We start from the raw sequence: 18545 nt of genomic DNA, 5'->3' as shown, positions 1-18545 counted from the left end.
GAGTGGACTCAGTGCGTACCAGAGCCCTGTTGAAGTAAGTCTTGCTCTGAGTGGTTGGCCCCTGCACAGCTGATACTCCAAGGTAGTCAGAGGTCAGTGGTCAGTGGTCACAGCCAGTCCTTGCAGCTGATCAGCTGAGTAAATCCCTCCCATGGACGTGCCAACAGCAATCAAGACTCAGTTACTGCAGAAGGGTGTACAGTCCACATCAGGGGTACACCTCAAAGGCACAGCTGGGGTGACCAGGGAGGCTATGCCATTGGACCATACAGGGCACCTACTACAACAGGCCATCCTAGGAGACACAGCAAGTCTACCCAATACATAGAAACAAACACAGGGAGGCAACCAAAATGAGGAGACAAAGAAACATGTCCCAAATGAAAGAACAGAACAAAACTCCAGGAAAAGAAAAAAACGAAATGGAGATAAACAATCTAACAGATGCAGAGTTCAAAACACTGCTTATAAGGACGCTCAAGGAGGACAGCTACATGCAAAAAAATGACACTAGACCACCAACTTACACCATATACAAGAATAAACCCAAAATGGATAAAAGACTTAAATGTGACTCATGATTCCATAAAAACCCTAGAAGAAAATGCAGGCAACAAAATTTCTGGCATTATATGCAGCAGAATTTTCACTGATACAAAATTCTGTGGAGAAAAGGGGACCCTAGTACACTGCTGGTGGGAATGCAGACTGGTGCAGCCACTACGGGAAACACTATAGTGTTACCTCAAAAAATTAAAAATTGAACTGCCATTTGATCCAGTGATCCCACTTCTAGAAATATACCCTAAGAAGCCTGAAACCTAAAGCAACAGAAACAAAGGAAAAAATAAACACACCAGACTACATCAAACTAAAGAGCTTCTGCACAGCAAAAGAAACCATCAAAATGGAAAGGGAACCCACTATATGGGAGAGCATAATTGTCAATGATACATTAGATAAGGGGTTAATTTCCAAAATATATAGAGTGCTCATACAACTCAACAAAAGGAAGACAAAGAACTCAATTAAAAAATGGGCAGAGGACCTAAAGAGATACCTCTCCAAACAGGACATACAAATGTCCAAGAGACATATGAAAAAATGCTCAATGTCACTAAGCATCAGAGAGATGCAAATTAAAACAACAATGAGGTATCACTTCACACCTGTCAGAATGGCCGCCATCAAAAAATCATCAAAAGCAAGTGCTGGCGAGGATGTGGAGAAAAGGGGACCCTAGTACACTGCTGGTGGGAATGCAGACTGGTGCAGCCACTACGGGAAACACTATAGTGTTACCTCAAAAAATTAAAAATTGGACTGCCATTTGATCCAGTGATCCCACTTCTAGAAATATACCCTAAGAAGCCTGAAACTCCAATCAGAAAGAATATATGTACCCCTATGTTCGTAGCAGCACTATTTACAATAGCTAAGATCTGGAAACAGCCCAACTGTCCATCAGTAGACGAATGGATAAAAAAGCTCTGGTACATGTACACGATGGAATACTATGCAGCTGCAGGAAAGAAAGATCTCTTATCCTTTGAGATGACATGGAGGGACCTGGAGAGTATTATCCTAAGAGAAACAAGCCAAGCAGAGAAAGACAAATATCACATGATGTCACTTATTGCTGAAATATAATGAACTAAACAAACTGATGAACAAAATAGACCCAGAATCATAGACATAGGGTACAGACTGACAATCCTCAGAAGAGGGGGAGAAGGGGGAGGGAAGGAATAAATGCATGTGTGCATAACTGATAGACAACAAAACTGGAGATGGGGTGGGGGGATGGGGAAGAGGGTGTCAATGGGGAAAAAAGGAGAAACATCTGTAATAAAAATAAATAATTTTTTTTAAAAAAGAAAAAGACACTCAAGGAACTTAGTGAGGACCTCAAGAGCATAAAAAAGGACCAGTCGGAAATGAAGAAGGCACTAACTGAAATAAAGAATAATTTACGCCTGGCTGATGTGGCTCAGTGGTTGAGCATCAACCCATGCACCAAGAGGTCATCGGTTTGATTTCAGGTCAGAGCACATGCCCAGGTTGTGGGCCCGATCTCCAGTGGGAGCCATGCAGGAGGTGGCCAATTGGTGTTTCTATCTCTCTCTCCCTTCCTCTCTAAAAGCAATAAAGAAAAAAATAATTTTTTTTTATCCTCACCCGAGGACATTTTTTGCATGTATCTTCAGATAGAGCAGGAGGGAGAGAGAGAGAGGAAGAGAAAGAGAGAAACATCAATGTGAGAGAGACACATCAACTGGTTGCCACCCACACACCCCTAATTGGGGCCGGGGACAAACTGCAGCCGAGATACATGCTCTTAGCAGGAACCGAACCCGGACTCTCTTGTCTGCAGGCCAACACTCTAACCGCTGAGCCAAACTGGCCAGGGCAAGAAAAAAAAATTTTCTAAGAAAAAAAAACGAATAATTTACAGGGAATCAATAATAGAGTAGGTGAAGCCAAGAAGCAAACAATTGATTTGGAGTATAAGGAAACAAAAAACACCCAATAAGAACAGCAGAAAGAAAAAAGAATCTACAAAGATGGGGATAGTGTAAGGAGCCTCTGGGACTTCAAGCATACCAACATTCGCATCATGGGGGTGCCACAAGAAGAGAGAGAGCAAGAAGTTGAAAACCTACTTGAAAAAATAATGACAGAAAACTTCCCTAACTTGGTGAAGGAAAGAGACGTACAAGTCCAGGAAACACAGAGAGTCCCAAACAAGATGAACCCAAAGAGGTCCACACCAAGACACATCATCATCAAAATGCCAAAGGTTCAAGACAAAGAATCTCAAAAGCACAAGAGAAAAGCAGTTAGTTACAAGGGAACCCCCATAAGACTGTCAGTTTCTCAAAAGAAACTTTGCAGGCCAGAAGGGAGTGGCAAGAAATAGTCAAAGTGATGAAAAGCAAGGACCTAGAATCAAGATTACTCTCTCCTACAAAGTTATCATTTAGAATTGATGGACATATAAAGAGTTTCCCAGACAAGAAAAAGCTAAAGGAGTTCATCACCACCAAATCAGTATTATATGAAATGTTGAAGGGTCTTCTTGAAGAAAAAGATAAAAAATATGAACAATAAAATGTCAATAAATACATAACTATCAACAATTGAATCTACAAACAAAATGAGCAAGCAGAACAAAAAAAGACTCATAGATACAGAGAACTTTTTGTTGAGTTGCCAGATGGCAGGGGAGTTGGGGGGATGGGTGAAAAAGTGAAGAAATTAAGTACAAATTGGTTGATAGACTGAAACCTCAAAGGGAAGAGATAAACCAAAGAACTTATATGCATATATGCATAACCAATGGACACAGACAATAGCGTGGGGAAGGCAGGAGGGAGGTGGGAACAGGGAGGGACATCTGTAATACATTTAACAATAAAGATAAGTTAAAAACATGAATAGTTGGCTGAAATTCAACAATAACAAATTCAGTCTTCTATTTTTTTTTTTTTAATCCTCACCCGAGGACATATTTTTCCATTTTTTGTTCAGATAGAGTGGGAAGGAGGGAGAGCGAGAGAAAGAGAGAAACATCGACCTGAAAGGGACACATTGAGTGGCTGCCACCCACACGACCAACCAGGGCTGGGGACAAACTGCAACTGAGGTACGTGCCCTTAGCGAACCGAACCAGGGTCTCTCTGGACTGCAGGCCGACGCTCTAACCACTGAGCCAAACCAGCCAGGGCCAGTCTTCTATTTTTAAACACAGGTATGTACCATGCTTTTACCCATAACTGCTACACATATATAGTGCTTATTATAGGCCTGACGTCATTCTCAGTACTTGCAATGTATTAATCAATTTGGTCTCACAACAACTCAATGAAGTAGGTGCCATTACAATCCCCATTTTACAGATGAGGAGACTGAGGCACAGAGAGGTTAGAGCACTTGCTTGTGGTCACAGAGCTAGGGACTCGAACCTGGCAGTCTTTCTCCAGAACCATGCACCTAATCACTGGGTTTTGCTGCCTTTCAAATGTGGTCCCTGCAACCCTGGGGTGTGGTGTCATCGTCCAAAGGGAAAAATTGAGGCCTAGAGAAGGCAGGTGGCAAGGCCAAGGTCACAGACTGAGGAAGTAGCCGAGTGGGTGACAGCCGAGCCAGGAAGACGCAGAAGCGCCGGAGGGGAAACACTCCTCTAGCAGAGAAACATTTTTCATTCACTCTTTTTATTTGAGTGGCAAGTCTTGAAATGTCAGGAGCCAGCCGCCATCTGGAGCGACCAGAGGCTCTTCCCGCGCCCGAGGGCGCACAGGCCTCCTCCTCTCCTCACTCCTGACCGCAAGCCAGCCTGAGGGGCTGGATCAGCAGACAGATGCCCTCAGTCCCGTGACAAGAGGCAAGTGGAGAGGAAGCCAGTGACACAGCAGGGGCTGTGGTGGCCTCCCATGGGAGCCACTGATCCTAGAACTCCACAGTCTTAGGCCAGCCCGGAGCTTCCTCTGGCCTCGGGGACAGCTGGACCGGTATGGCAGGGGGCCAGGGACAAGCTCTCCCTGAGGCAGCAGCCTTCTCGGAACTGCTGCCTGAGTGGGGTTCCCAGAACCAGCAGCCACATCAGCAGCTCCGCCCAGGACGGTGGGGCAGGCCAGGCCAGGGCCCCAGAATGGCCTGGGCTCTGCCTACCTAGCCCACCCCCAGCCCAGCGAGTGACGGAGGGCTGGTTCTGCTGCCGCCAGGGGCAGGAATCAGTAACCTCAGCCAGCAGAGCCCACTAGGCTCCCGTGTACCTACTGTGTGCTCCAGGTCCTCACCCGCTCGCCTCCTTGGGTTTCTTACTGCAGGTGTTTTCTGAGCACCTACTATGTGCCAGGTACTACAGAAGTGAACAAGGCCATTCACTCATACATTCCTTTCTTCCTTCTTTCCTTTGACAAATTCTTGAGTGAGAAGAGACGTTACTGGAAGGTTTGAGCAGAGACGTGACATCACGAGACTTCAAACCTCCCTCTGGCTGTGTGGTGTGAAAGCCCCTGGGGCCAAGGGCAGAAGCAGGGACCAGGAGGAGGCCACTGGACTGGTCCAGGCGACAGGTGCCGGCTCGCACAGGATTGTGGGGAAGGAGCGGTACGAGTGGGCTGGATTCTAGATCTGGCGGAAGGTAGAGCCGACGGGATTTGCTGACAGAATGGAATCTGGGGCGTGGGTGAGAGGAAAAGAAATCAATGAGGCCGGAGGCCCTGAAAGGACAGAGTGGCCAAGTACCCGATGGAGTGGACCGTGGGAGGAAGAGCAGGGACGCAGGTCGGCAGAGAGCGGTGGGCGTGGCCATCAGGAGTGAGAGGCAGGCGGGAGGCAGCCGTGGGTGAGGGTGCAGCACCCTGGAGGGAGGAAGCATGTCCCGCAGCGGGGCTGCCTGAGCTCCCCTGAGGGCAGACGTCTCTGCCCACCTAACGGGAGCACCGAGCCGAGCCTGGCACATGGCAGCACTCAACGACGACCACCGTGCTTTCTCTGGCCCTGGTGCTGCCACATGCCACACGCCTCCTTTCGAGCCGGGGGCTCTGCCGCTTTCCGCGAGATGGGCGCAGTTACGAAGCCCACATCTGCAGATTCCCAAGGTCCCTGTGCTGCACGTGCACACACCCCTTTGAACGGGAGGCCTCGCCACTTTCCCGAGGAGGGCGCAGTTACCAAGCCCACTTTGCAGATTCCCAAGGGCCCTGGTGCTGCACGTGCACACGCCTCCTTTGTGCCGGGGGCTCCGCCGCTTTCCCGATAAGGGCGCAGTTACGAAGCCCGCTCTGCAGATTCCCAAGGGCCCTGGTGCTGCACGTACACACGCCCCCTTCGTGCCCAGCTCCCGCCGCTTTCCCGAGGAGGGCGCAGTTACGAAGCCCGCTCTGCAGATTCCCAAGGGCCCTGGTGCTGCACGTGCACACGCCCCCTTCGTGCCGGGGGCTCCGCCGCTTTCCCGAGGAGGGCGCAGTTACGAAGCCCGCTCTGCAGATTCCCAAGGGCCCTGGTGCTGCACGACACACGCCCCCTTCGTGCCGGGGGCTCCGCCGCTTTCCCGAGGAGGGCGCAGTTACGAAGCCCGCTCTGCAGATTCCCAAGGGCCCTGGTGCTGCACGACACACGCTTCCTTCGTGCCTAGCTCCCGCCGCTTTCCCGAGGAGGGCGCAGTTACGAAGCCCGCTCTGCAGATTCCCAAGGGCCCTGCCGCGGGGAGGCACGCAGGGGGCCAGTGAAGAGTGAGGGAGGAGCGGGAGGAGGGGGAGAGGACGAGATGAGAACAGAGAGGTCGGAGGCCAGAAGACCGCCTGTCTGCCAGGCACAGTGGGCAATATGACCCCATGCCCAGGGAGAGGGAGCCACTGAACAATATTCAGCTGGGAGTTGTGCGTGGAGGACGCAGGCGGGAAGGAGGTGTCTGCAGAGGACGTGCTGCCGGAGCTGCAGAAGAGGGCAGACTCCAGCCCTGTCTGGGAGTGGACATGCAGAGCTTGGTGCCGGCCGCTGTGGGCAGCTGGGTGTGGGGAGGCAGCCTTGGGCGGGAAGGGGAGCAGGCTTGCTGGGGGAGACCACGCATCCGCTGCACCTCAGACACGGTGACTTCACATGGGCAGTGGGCCTGGAGCCATCCAGGAGACCAGATGTCCTAGTGGCCTGGACTCAGGAGGAGGAAGGCTCAGCTGGAGACAGATTTGAGGGTCACCAGCTGTGGCTGAAGGCTGGGGGACTGTGAAGAGTAAGACATGACTTTGAGAGGGACAGGAGAGGGCTGGAGATGATGATCTCCTTCACCGGGCCAGACCCCCTGGAGAGAGGCCCCATCTTGGGGACAGACTGGATCTTGCGCCAATGGCCACTTTATGGCAATGTGTACACTTGTGTTGGCTCTGAACGCGTTGAGTCCAAGCAGCCACGGGGGAGGCACGGGTGACTCCATCTAGGATTCTAGAAGCCACAGCCTTGGGCAGAAGGCACCTGAGGCCCCAGGGAGGAGGCTGACCTGAGGGACCAAGTCCAGACACCTGCTCGGGAGCACAGCCGACTCCATCACTCCACCAGCCCTTCTCTTGCTCTATTCCTCTGCACGGCACTTACTCCCTGCAGCAGTACACACGCACCCTTCCCGTTCATTGTCCACACGCCCACGGAACGCCGGCCCCCACAGGCCACAGCCTGTGTCCACCACCTTCCCGCTGGGGTCCCAGTGCCAGGCCGATGCCCAGCACAGCAGGGTCCCCAGATACTTGCTGAATGGAAGAATGAATGAACCAAGCCCACCAGCTGTTTGCAGGCCGCCTGGTCAGCTGGCATTTGTCACCTCACTGCTGGAAAACACTGCTCACTTCTGGCTTGGAGTCCCCTTAATACCCTAATGCAGGTGCAGATGGGCCACCCAGGAGGGCTAAACTCCAGGGAGCCAGTAATTGGGGCATTACCATGATCATTAGTCATTTCCCTGAAGAGCACGATGTCAGGCCTCGGGCACTGATTAGATCTGGGCGGTTAGTGAGTGTCACGGCTCCTAGTGGGCCTCCTTCCAGAGGTCCGCAGAAGTCACCACAATTGCCCCCCAGTCCTTAGAGCCATTAGAGACCATGGGTTCCACCCCCCCAATCCAAGAAACACGGCAGGTGCTGGCTGTTATTCTCATCCCCGTTGCAGACACAGGGAAACCGGGCCCAGGAAGGTTCAGAAACCTGCCTAAGGATGTGCACCTGGTAAGCGGTGGGGCTGATCTGAGCCCAGACCTGCGGGCTCTGGAGTCCACAGCACAGCGCCTGCCACAGAGAAGCGGCCATCAGCTTGGTCCTGCCGCACACCTTCCTGCTCCTCCAGCCAGCACCCCGTGAAACACGCAGCCAACCCTCCCCCCCCTGCACAGAGGGGCAACCAGGGCTCACAGGGGTTCAGAAATAGTCTCAGGAAGCGACCGAGACAGAACTTGGCCTCCATCCTGTTTGCACTCCTCACCAGTGAACTTGTCTCGACAGTGGCCAGGACTTTGCCCCCGGACAAACCCAAGCAGGTAGCACATCAGCACAGATAAGAGCTCCCTGTTCATCTTCTGTCTGCATGCGGGGGGCCGGGGGGGTGGTGCTCTCCTTCAAGTTCTTCCTGTTGTCTCAGCCCAGATCATTCCTGTCAGTCAGGGACACGCAGACATGTGGGGCCTCTCGTGGTGGCAGGGACTCCAGGGCATCTGAGACACAGAGCATAATCCCGGGCCTAAGTGTGCGGGCCCCACCCTGACTGTCTGGGAGACCTTGGCAAGCGGGGGTCCTCTCAGAGCCTCAGGCTCCTCATCTGGAAGGTGGGGCAGAACCACTTGCTCAGGGATGGTTGCAGGAAGGCAGAGACCACGGCTGGGGGAAGAGGCTCGGACAGTGCTGGTGGAGCAGGTGGCCAGACTCAGCTCCAAGCACCGAGGGAACTCTGAGACCCTGAGTAGATGGCGGCTGCTGCGACGACGACACAGGTCTCACAGCCACGAGCTGAGAGGGCAGTACTGCTTCCACTGACACAGAGTTCAAGGAGACAAGGCGATCTTGGGGACACAAGTCGGGAAAGTTGGAGGTGGGAGCAGGAAAAGGAGGCCCAAACAGGGAAACGACTCGCCCGGGATTACTTAAGCAGGTGGGCTGCAGAGCTGGACTGAGAAGCAAGTTTCGTTTTGTTTTTTAACTCATCTGGCCACCAGACTGGGGTCAAAGAAAAGTCCTATAACTTTAGAGTTGAAGAGAAAAAATTAAAAATCACAAAATTAGTCAAGAAAGGTACAAATAAAGACAACAGGTAGCCCTGGCTGGTTTGGTTCAGCGGTTGGAGCATCGGCCTGGGGTCCAGAGAGACCGGGGTTCGGTGCCCGCTAAGGGCACGTACCTCAGTTGCAGTTTGTCCTCGACCCTGGTTGGGTCGTGCGGGAGGCAGCCACTCGATGTGTCCCTTTCACGTCGATGTTTCTCCCTCTCACTCTGTCTGAACAAAACATGAAAAAAAAAAATGTCAGCCCTGGCCGATTTGGCTCAGCGGTTAGAGCGTTGGCCTGCGGTTCGGGGAGACCTGGGTTCGGTTCCCGCTAAGGGCACGTACCTCGGTTGCAGTTTGTCCCCGGCCCTGATTGGTCGTGTGGGTGGCAGCCACTCGATGTGTCCCTTTCACAACGATGTCTCTCTCTCTCTCTCTCTCTCTCTTCCTCTCTCTCCCTCCCACTCTATCTGAACAAAAAATGGAAAAATGTCCTCGGGTGAGGATTAAAAAAAAAAAAGTCCTCACCTAGGGAAAAAAAAAAGACAACAGGTATATTATTGATATCAAATAAAACATAATTGCCCAGCCGGTGTGCCTCAGTGGATTGAGCGTCGTCCCATGGACTGAGAGGTCCCAGTTCAATTCCCGGTTCAGGACACATGCCTGGGTTTCGGGCTCGATCCCCAGTGGGGGGCGTGCAGGAGGCAGCCAATGGATGCTTCTCTCTCATATTGATGTTTCTGTCTGTCTCTCTCTCTCTCCCTAAAATATCAATAAAAATTTTAAAACAAGATTCTCTCCAAATAAAACATAATTGAAGGCATTGAAGCAGTAAAAGAAAAATGGCCAGCCCTGGCCAGTGTGGCGGGGTGGGGAACCTTTTGACTGCCAAGGGCCATTTGGATGTTTATAACATCATTTGCGGGCCATACAAAATTATCTACTTAAAAATTAGCCTGCTATATTTGGTCAAGCTAATTTGGTGAGGCTTGTAACATTAGCTACAGGGCCCCTGGGCCAGATGTTCCCCACCCCTGAATCAGCCCACTGCACCAAAGGGCTGGGGTTCGATTCCCAATCAAGGGCATGTTTTCAAGTTGCAGGTTTGATCCCCAGCCCTGGTCAGGGTGCATGTGGGAGGCAACTAATCAATGTCTCCCTCTCACATTGATGTTTCTCTCCCTCCCGCACCCCAATCTCTCCCTCCCTTCCACTCTCTCTAAAAATCAATGGAAAAAATATCCTCGGGTGAGAATTAACACCACCACCAAAAAAAGGTGGTTGTTTTACATGGATAAAAGAAGCAATTCGCCAAGAAGCCTGTAACTGTGCAACACATCAGCACAGATAAGAGCTCCCTGCTCATTTTCTGTCTGCAGAAGGCCTGTGGGGGTGGGGGGTGGGGGATGGGGTGGGGGGGGTGCTATATCCAAGAAGGTATAAAAATGATGAACCTTTCTTCTATTCATATACAGGGGTATTCTATGTATATGCGCCTAATAACACAGCTTTAAAAAGAAAGCAAAATATGGAGAAGAAAAGGAGAAATGAACAGACCTTCTATGATAGTGGGAGGTAAATCAGGTACATGGACAATATAAATGCAGCTTAGCAAGCATAATCTAATAGATATAATTCTAGAACTTTACAAACCCAACAGAACATATCCTTTCAAATACAGGAGAAACATACAGAAAAACTGACTGGAAAATCCTACAAACAAGATCTCAGTAAATTCTCTATTGTTCATACCATAAAAGCCACAATGCAATAAATTTAGAAATCAACAATAAAAAAAAAAACTTTCAAAAACCTTCTGTCCACTTAAAACATTTAAAAAGCACATACACTTTTAGACAAAAGGAAAACTGTAAACTATTTTAGCAGTGAATGACATTGTGTACATGACCTATGGAATAAAGCCATAGCAGTACTCAGAGAAAAATAATATAGCTATTTAGCTTGAAGCACATTAATTGAAAACAAGAAAGGCTGAAAACAATTGTTAGTCTCGAACAAGTAATCCCAGAATGGAAGAAATTTTGACTGACAGCAGTTCATGAAGAGGAGACACCTGGAGCTTTGTTTGTTGTTGTTATTTTTAAATATGTTTTTATTGATTTTTAGAGAGAGGAAGGGAGAGGAAGAGAGAGATGGAAACATTGATTGGCTGCCTTCTGCAAGCCCCCTACTGGGGATCGAGCCTGAAACCCAGGCGTGTGCCCTAACCAGGAATCGAACCAGCAACCTCTTGGTGCACGGGATGACACTCAACCAACTAAGCCACACCGGCAGGGCAACCTGGAGGTTTTGGGGGTTTTTTGTTTTGTTTTGTTGTTGTTTTTTTTGATATGTGCCCTTAGCGGGAACTGAACCTGGGACTCTCTGGTCCACAGGCCGATGCTCCAACTGCTGAGCCAAACCAGCCAGGGCGAACTGACAAGCTCAATATGATCCCCAAGTGGGATGTGGCTACTACAACATATGATTGCTTGTTGCATCAAGAGAGGTACAGGTTCCAGATCCAAGGAGGTGATAATCTCCCTCATCTCTGACTAAGCAGGCTTTGTGGAAAGTAATGGGTTTTATATGGGGCTCTGACTAAGTGGATCATGTCCAAAACCAGACTAAACTCTTTACAATTCCCTGAGTCAAGAAGAATGATTAAAAGAACTATGGCTGTGTAGTCTGAGAAAGAGAAATAGTGGGTAGTTGTTGGAGGACGATGGTTACTACCTCGAAGGGGCAGAACCAGAGCCAGAAAGTGAAAGCTCCTAGAAACCTACTTTGGCTAAATCTCAGGAAGGCTCTTCTCCCAGTCAGAGCTGTCCAGCTGTGGAATTGCTTCTGGAAGGCCTATGCTCCATCGCTGCAGGCAAGACTGTCAGGGGGCCATGACTCTGTGGGCTCGGGGGGCTGCCAGCCCGGAGATCTGGTGTCTCTTCTCTCCAGAGAAGTTCACGTCCTCTTCTGGAAAGGCAGAACACTTCCTGGCTGCTCCAGGAGAACCTCAGGCCTCCCCCCACTCTCCAAAATGTTCTCAGTGACTGTGCTCCCTTATCTCTGACCAAGAAACTCAGGTCTCTTACTCTGCTCCTCATGGGGCATGGCTCAGAACAGTGGGTAAGTGCAAGTCAAAGACTTCCTGGTCAGCAGCCCTGGGTTTGAATCCAGACTCTACCCCTTCCGACTTGTGTCACTGGGTAAGTCTCTACCGTGAGCCTGTTTCCTCCTCAGGGAAACAGTGCCTGATGTGGAGTTGGGCCTCTACTCGTCCTGTTCCCCCCTTCCCATGCCACTTCCGCTTCAGCGTGTCCTCACTGTCTGACCCAGGGGTAGGTGTTCATCTGTAAAATGATTCACAGTGACTGGATCATCCGTAATGCCAGTCCTGGCCTGACCACATCCACGAGGTTGCTGGGCTGACCCACAGCAGGCGAGCACACCAGCAATGTTCAAAGCAGCAGGTGGGCCTTCAGCACCTGAGCCCAGTTTCCATGATGTTAAACACAGCGGTGAGGACTGAGGACTCTGGAGCTGCAGGTTCCCAGCCCGGCTCTGCCACCTTCCCGCTGTGGCCCTGGGCATGTTACTAGACCATTCTGTGCCTGTTTCTTCATCTGTAAAATCTGGAGAAGAGCCGTTCCTGCTTTGTAGGGTTGCCCTACAAGACGAATGAGATAATGCAGGTATCTGGTTCCTCTTTACCTCCCAGACTGTGTCCCTGCCCCTCTCCGCCTTGCTCAATCCCATCCAACCGCATCCTCTTCCTTGTTGTGGCTCAAACCACCAAGCCTGTTCCCACCCCAGGGCCTTTGCTCTTGCTGTTCTCTGCCAGGACCACTCTTTTCCCAGATAACCACATGTCTTTTTACTTCAGGTCTTAGCCCCAAAGTCACCTCCTCGGAGTCGCCTCCCCCCCCAGACTGTCGGATCCACCAGGGCTCGCTTGACTGCTGGGTCCCAGCCCTGGCATGTTTGCTGAGTGAATGTGAGCCGGAGCCCAGTGCTGGCACTCAGGACACGGTCCATTCAGCTTGTAGGCTGCCCTGCAGGCTGGAGGCTGCTGGTCCCTCGATAAGTCCTCTGCTCAGAGCTACACACCCTCCCTCAGGAAACCTGTCCACCAAACTCTTGTTCTCACCAGGACCCACATCCTCCCTCTTCCCACAGAGGGAGGAGAAGGGGACTCAGATGCCTGCCCAGCTGGTGATGGACCCAGCAAGTCCCAGCACCCAGGCCTGCTTTAGCCAAGACCCTGGGCTTCTTAAGCAACCCTGAGGCGAGGAGGCCCATGGGAGAAGGGAGAAGGAGCTGGGCGGAGCCAACCCGAACCTCAGAGGCACCAGCGCTTCCTGGAAAGACACAGACGCAGAGACAGCGGCGCGCCGAGCGGCGAGCAGCGGGGCAGCGGCCAGAAGGGTCAGTGGATGGACAAGGCCCGCTGTCCCAGCCGGTTCTGCCAGGCCTCGGCCCTGTCTTCCTGATGGCCCTCAGAGGCCCCGGCCCCGCCCTCACCCTGCTCCTCTTCCTCCCAGCACGCCACTGCCTGGCAGCATCTCGCAGGTCCACGTTCTCTGTGCACAATCCTGGGGCCAGGCGGGTTTCGTGTCCAGAATCACTGAGGATACAAGGGTCACCTTGTGCAAACTACCAGCCGAGGGAAGCACCCGCACCCCCAGGCGGCCAGGGCAGCACCGACGCTTCGCACGTCATCGCTGCAGGACAGCCGCTCTCCCAGGAGGAGAAGGAGAGGCCCCAATGCAAAGCCTGGCCCAGGGCAGGTCGTGCTCCCAGCCGGGTGGTGAGGAAGCTCCGGTTTCCGAGCCCGAGGATTTCGGAACCGCAGTAAGGGCTGTGGGTCAGTATGTGTATGTTTGGCTTCTCAACTAGAAGTTAAACCCCAGGAGGGCAGGGACTCTGTCCAGTGCTCTGTCAGTACACCTGGCACCGTGCCTGGCACAAGTAAGTGCTCAGTACATATTTGAGGAAGAAATGAATGAGGAAGCCAGGTGTTGGATATGGAGAAATGGCTTTGTCCTAAATGGGGAGAGAAGCTGCAACCACTGAGCCATGGGCAAGGTGCCTGTAAGAATGATCTCATGAACACCCCCATACCCATTTTACTGACAAGCACACTGAGGTTCAGAGAAGTTAAGCAACTGCTTCCACATCACAGATAGGAAGCAGCAAGCTCACATCTGAACGTGGGGCCCCGGTCTTCAAGCCTGTGCCCTTCTCTGTGCCTCCAGCCCAGAGAAGCAGAATGACTTGCTGCAAGTCACACAACAAAGCAACGGGAGCACGGCCCCTCTCCTGCTGGCTCCTACGGGACCCTCCAGCCACGGCTGGGTCCTCCCACCCACACTCGTGCAAGGGCAGGTGCGTCCACCTCCAGGCAAGCTGATGGCCTCTCTTCTAGACTAGCCAAAGGAAGTCTGGCCAAACGTGACCAGGCATGTCTCCACAGTGCCAGCCATGAGGAATGCCGGGAAAGATGTCCCTCTGGGTCACCCCAGCAAACTGGGACAGTGGGAAAGAACGCAGGCTGGGGAGGAAAGCAGGTTCGAATCCCTCCTTCTGTCTCTCCTAGACATGGGACCTCAGGCAAGGCCACTGCACACATCTCTGATTCTCAGTTTCCTCACCATCCAATGGGGTTTGTTTCTTTATTTAATAAATACATAGTGCTCATTCTATACCTGCCATTGTTCTGTGTGCTTGACACTTCATTCATTTCATCATTACTACAACTGTATAAGTAGTCACTATCATTTCACAAATGGGGAAACTGAGGTCCTGAGAAGTCAACTACTTAGTAGTAGCAAAGCCTCTGCACTGGGCAGTGTGGATCCAGAGCCCCTGCTCAGAACCGCCCAGCTCTACTTCCCAACATCAACAACAGATGTGAATGTTTATTGGGGACGTACTATGTGTTGGAAATTGTGTTAAGTGTCTTACAAAACATGATGCCCAGTTTTACAAACATGAGGAAACAAAGCACAAGGGGCCTTCGGTCCCAACCCCTCTCCCAGGGGCAAGGAAAGCAACTGAGGGCAGTGAGCTATTTGATCCCAAACTCCTCCATCCTGGGCTGGGGGAGGTGGGAAGGGACAAGGAGAGGAGGGTCCAGGAAAGGTTCTCTTCTCCCTTCTCTGACACCTCACTTCAGCTCCTTTCTAAATCTAGCGTCAGGAAACTGTGCCTTGAAGGACACCCTCCACCCCTGCCTGGGCTTTCTGCAGTCTGGGTCACGCTTACAAAACACATCAGTACTGAGTCACTGCTCTGCATGTGGAAATGCTCAGGTCATCCAGACCTGCCGGTAAATGGGTGTGTTGTAACCAGAGCCGCTCACTATTGGTTTTCCCCTGCTGCCTTCAGAGTCAACTCTAAAGGCTGGGGTGGGGCCAGGAGTCTGCATGGTGACTCTCAGAGCTCAGGCAGAGGTAGGATACGCTGGTCTACTCCTCAGCATGGCACACAAGACCTTCTACGTGGCCAAGCCCACCCTTCCATCCCTCTCTGCTTCTCCCGGCTCCCAGGCACCACACGCCACACCTTTCACAGTTCCCGGCCTTCGTCCATGCTGTTCCCACTGCTCAGCATGCCTTCCCTCCCATCCTCCCCCTGCCGAATTTCTCTACCCCTCTTCCTGGGCTGGCTCAAGGGTCCTTGCTCCGTGAAGCCTGTCTCACTGCCCCTTGAAGAACTGATGACCCCTATTGTGCTCCCCCCTCCCCAGAGGGAGACCTCCTCAGGGCAAACACCGGTGCCCAGAACCGCACCGGGTGCCCAGAACCGCACCGGGTGCCCAGAGCCGCTCGGAGCAGCGCCCAGCAGGAGCCTGTGAGAGCTGGGGAGGGAGGGAATGGCTGGGCTGGCCCCTCTCAGTCCACACCTCAGCCTCCTCCTCTAATCACAGGTTGGACTAGCCGGGTTCAGGGGCCTTTGCAGGACTCTAGGACCCCCTGACTGTGCATGGCACCCTGGCCAAATGGACACCGGAGCCTCAGTTTCCCGAACAGATTTTAGGATTTTAATAAAGGTGCTAATATCCCAGCAAATGCTGCAGCTCCTAAGAGGCCACGCATAGGGGAGGAGGTGCAGGGGTCACAGCTCACAGAGGCCGGGGTCAGGCAGAGACTAGGATTCAAGCAGGATCAGTGCTGGCCTGGGGCATTCTGTGAACCCCACCACCAGCCACCAGTCCACTGGTCCCAGTCTCTCCTGATCATAGAACATATAATTTTGTTTTTAAATCCTGGGTTTGTTGGAAGCTCACGGAAGGGGGCCTGGGAATCTGCAGTTTAATCAAACCCCTGGAGAATTCGTGCGTGGGGTGGTTTGACAGACAGCATCGCAGGTGGAGGGCGGCGGGCTCCGGCAGCAGCCTGCCTTCCCGGTGGGCCTCGCCTGTGCCAAGTGCCCGAAGCGGAAAATGGCGGGGTACACGCAAGAGTACCAATCAGAAAGGTCGTGTTGAGATTTAACTCAGAATGCTTTCAGTGTTCAGCAAAGAGCCGGCCCAAAACAAGGCCCAGTAAACTGTCCCTAGCATTGGGTCCACCCAACAATATTCAAATAAGGAGGCCAAAGGTGCAAAGGGCCTGTTTCCACAGACTCTTTGGCGTAGTAATCAATTTTACAATTTTCAAAACTTCCCCATTCTTTCTCTTCCTTCGATCACCAACTCGCTCGGTCTGGACCGGAGGTGACAGCCCAGAGAAGGGGGCCTGGGTGTCCCAAGACCTGCCTTAGCTCAAGATTCCGACGTCCCCGAGCCCCGAGAGACCGACTCAGGCTGGACGAGGTTAGGGGGAGCAGCGGGTGTCTGAGCCCCCGGACCTGCCTGCTTTCCCAGCTCCCCGCCTCGGTGCCCTTGGGCAACGTGGACCGAGACCGCCGCTCTCTGAACCCCGAGGAGCGCGAGGGCGGTCCCGGTGCAGATCCCGGGTCTCCGTCGCCCGGCCCCGCCTGCGACCCAGCACTTCCCCGACGCCGGCCCTGGTCCCCCGGCGAACCCCGCCTCCGCCCCAGCGCCCCGCGTCCTACCTGCGCGCTCCCGTCCATCAGCGAGCTGGCGCCGGAGCGGAAAGTGGGGACCCCGGAGGAGCCGGGCGGCGGCGGCCGGCGTGGGGCTTTCCTGGGGCGGGACCGACCCCTCCGCTCTTCCAGGCCCGCCCCGCGCCCGCCCCCAGATTTGCGTGCACCGCCCCGCCCCGCCCACCGAGGGCGCCGGTCCGCGTCCCGGTCGCTGTCCCTCCGCCCCTCCAGGCCTCACCGCTGACCTTTCCTGGGGGCCCCCAGCTCGCTGTCTCCCCCGTAGCAGCTGGAGGTCAAGTCCCTGGAGAACCCGCAGTAGTTCCCCGGTGTTCTCAGATAAAAGCGGGTCCCTGCGCCCCTCCCGCTGCCCTTCCTGCCCAGGCCCCCAACTCCCTTTGCGGAGCGGGCAGTGCGTTGGGGGCTGAGGGGTTGGGCAACTTGAATTCTTCCCTGCTCCCTAGCTGCCCAACAGCTGCCAAGTGCCAATGTGTGTTCATTCCTCCCACAAATGTTTACTGAGCGCCTACTTTATGTTAGGCTCCAGAAAAATTTAGGTAATAAAACAACCCTTCAATCAATAGCCCGTACCCTGGCAGGCCCTGTGCTAAGGGCCTATATTAACTCGTTTAATGCTCGCAACTACTCTGAGGGACTCGATTACTCCCACCCATTTTATAGATGGGGAAACGGAGCACAGAACCTCTGAGGGTCACTTGCTCAGAGTCAGGCAGCAGGTGTGGCATTCGAACCCAGGCTCCAAAAACCCTAACCACTGGTCACCATAAAAGCCCTGATGCAGCCAGGAGGTAGGAAAAACACAAATGGATAACAAGCTGTCCCAAGAAGAAAAAAGAGAGAGACCTATTAGGCCAGTGGGTCTGATGGTTTGAATGTATCCTTGAAGAGAAGACATTTGAGCTGAGAACCAGAAGAGAATATGAGAGAACAATTTAGGGAGAGAGAACAGCAAGTGCAAAGGCCCTGGGGTGGGAACCAACTTAGAATGTTGTAGGAATTGCCTGGAGGCCGGATTGGCTGGAGAGCATTGAGGAGGGGAGAGCAGAATGTGGTGAGGGAGGAGATGTGTGGTCTCACTCCCGGCCTTGCTGGGGACCCAGAGAGAATTCTGGAGCTCCTGGTCTGAAAGTGGAGTCAAATTCCTAGGAGCCAAGGGCAGCCCAGTGGGGTGCTCTGGTGAATAAGGGTTAATTGAAGGGGCAGGGAAGGACAGAACTTCAATTCTCTTTTGTTATTCTTCACGCGTTCATTTTTTCTTGGCCTTACTGTGTGACTAACCTGTGGTAAGTGCTGAGGGCACAGATAGGAAGATATGAAACAGACATGGCTCCTGCCCTCTGAGACCTTACAACCACCTGGGCAAGACAGATGCCAACCCTCAAGTTCGTGACAGAACAGTGGACTCAGTCCCCTGGAGTAGTCAGGGGTGGCTTCCTGGAGGAGGTAGCCTCTGATGGATGCCTCCAAGGATCAGTGAAGAGGGAGGGAAAGGACAGGCATTCAGATGGAGGGGGCTGCAGGAGCAAACACTTGGAGGGGAGCCATGGTGCGGGGTGGGGGAAGGGAGTTGGAAAAACTACATTATTCAGCATCTACTGACACCTCCATGAGCCAGGTCCTGAGCTGGGGGCTGGGGAGAGTGAGAAATAGATCCAGTCCCTGCTTTCCTAGCCCTGGGGGTCTGGCTAGGGCCCTGACAAGTCAATAGAGCAAGCAATTGAGTGTAATGAATT

The 18545-nt window shown here is 52.8% G+C and overlaps 1 protein-coding gene across 4 annotated transcripts in view; it reads right to left on the bottom strand.

Annotated features, from left to right (window-relative positions):
- The window catches only part of LOC118641654 (interleukin-4 receptor subunit alpha-like), a 42439-nt gene extending 25558 nt beyond the window's left edge, over positions 1–16881 (bottom strand). For all 4 annotated transcript variants that reach the window (XM_036279043.1, XM_036279041.1, XM_036279045.1 and 1 more), the window contains exon 1: positions 16804–16881. The gene's annotated coding sequence lies outside the window, so the exon portion shown is untranslated. The remainder of the gene's footprint in view (positions 1–16803) is intronic.
- Positions 16882–18545: the final 1664 nt, after the last annotated feature.

Source organism: Molossus molossus, unplaced genomic scaffold, assembly GCF_014108415.1.
Source record: "Molossus molossus isolate mMolMol1 unplaced genomic scaffold, mMolMol1.p scaffold_m16_p_3, whole genome shotgun sequence".
Taxonomy (NCBI): Eukaryota; Metazoa; Chordata; class Mammalia; order Chiroptera; family Molossidae; genus Molossus; species Molossus molossus.
The sequence above is the reverse complement of the archived record's forward strand: the minus strand, read 5'-3'. Positions and strand labels throughout refer to the sequence as shown.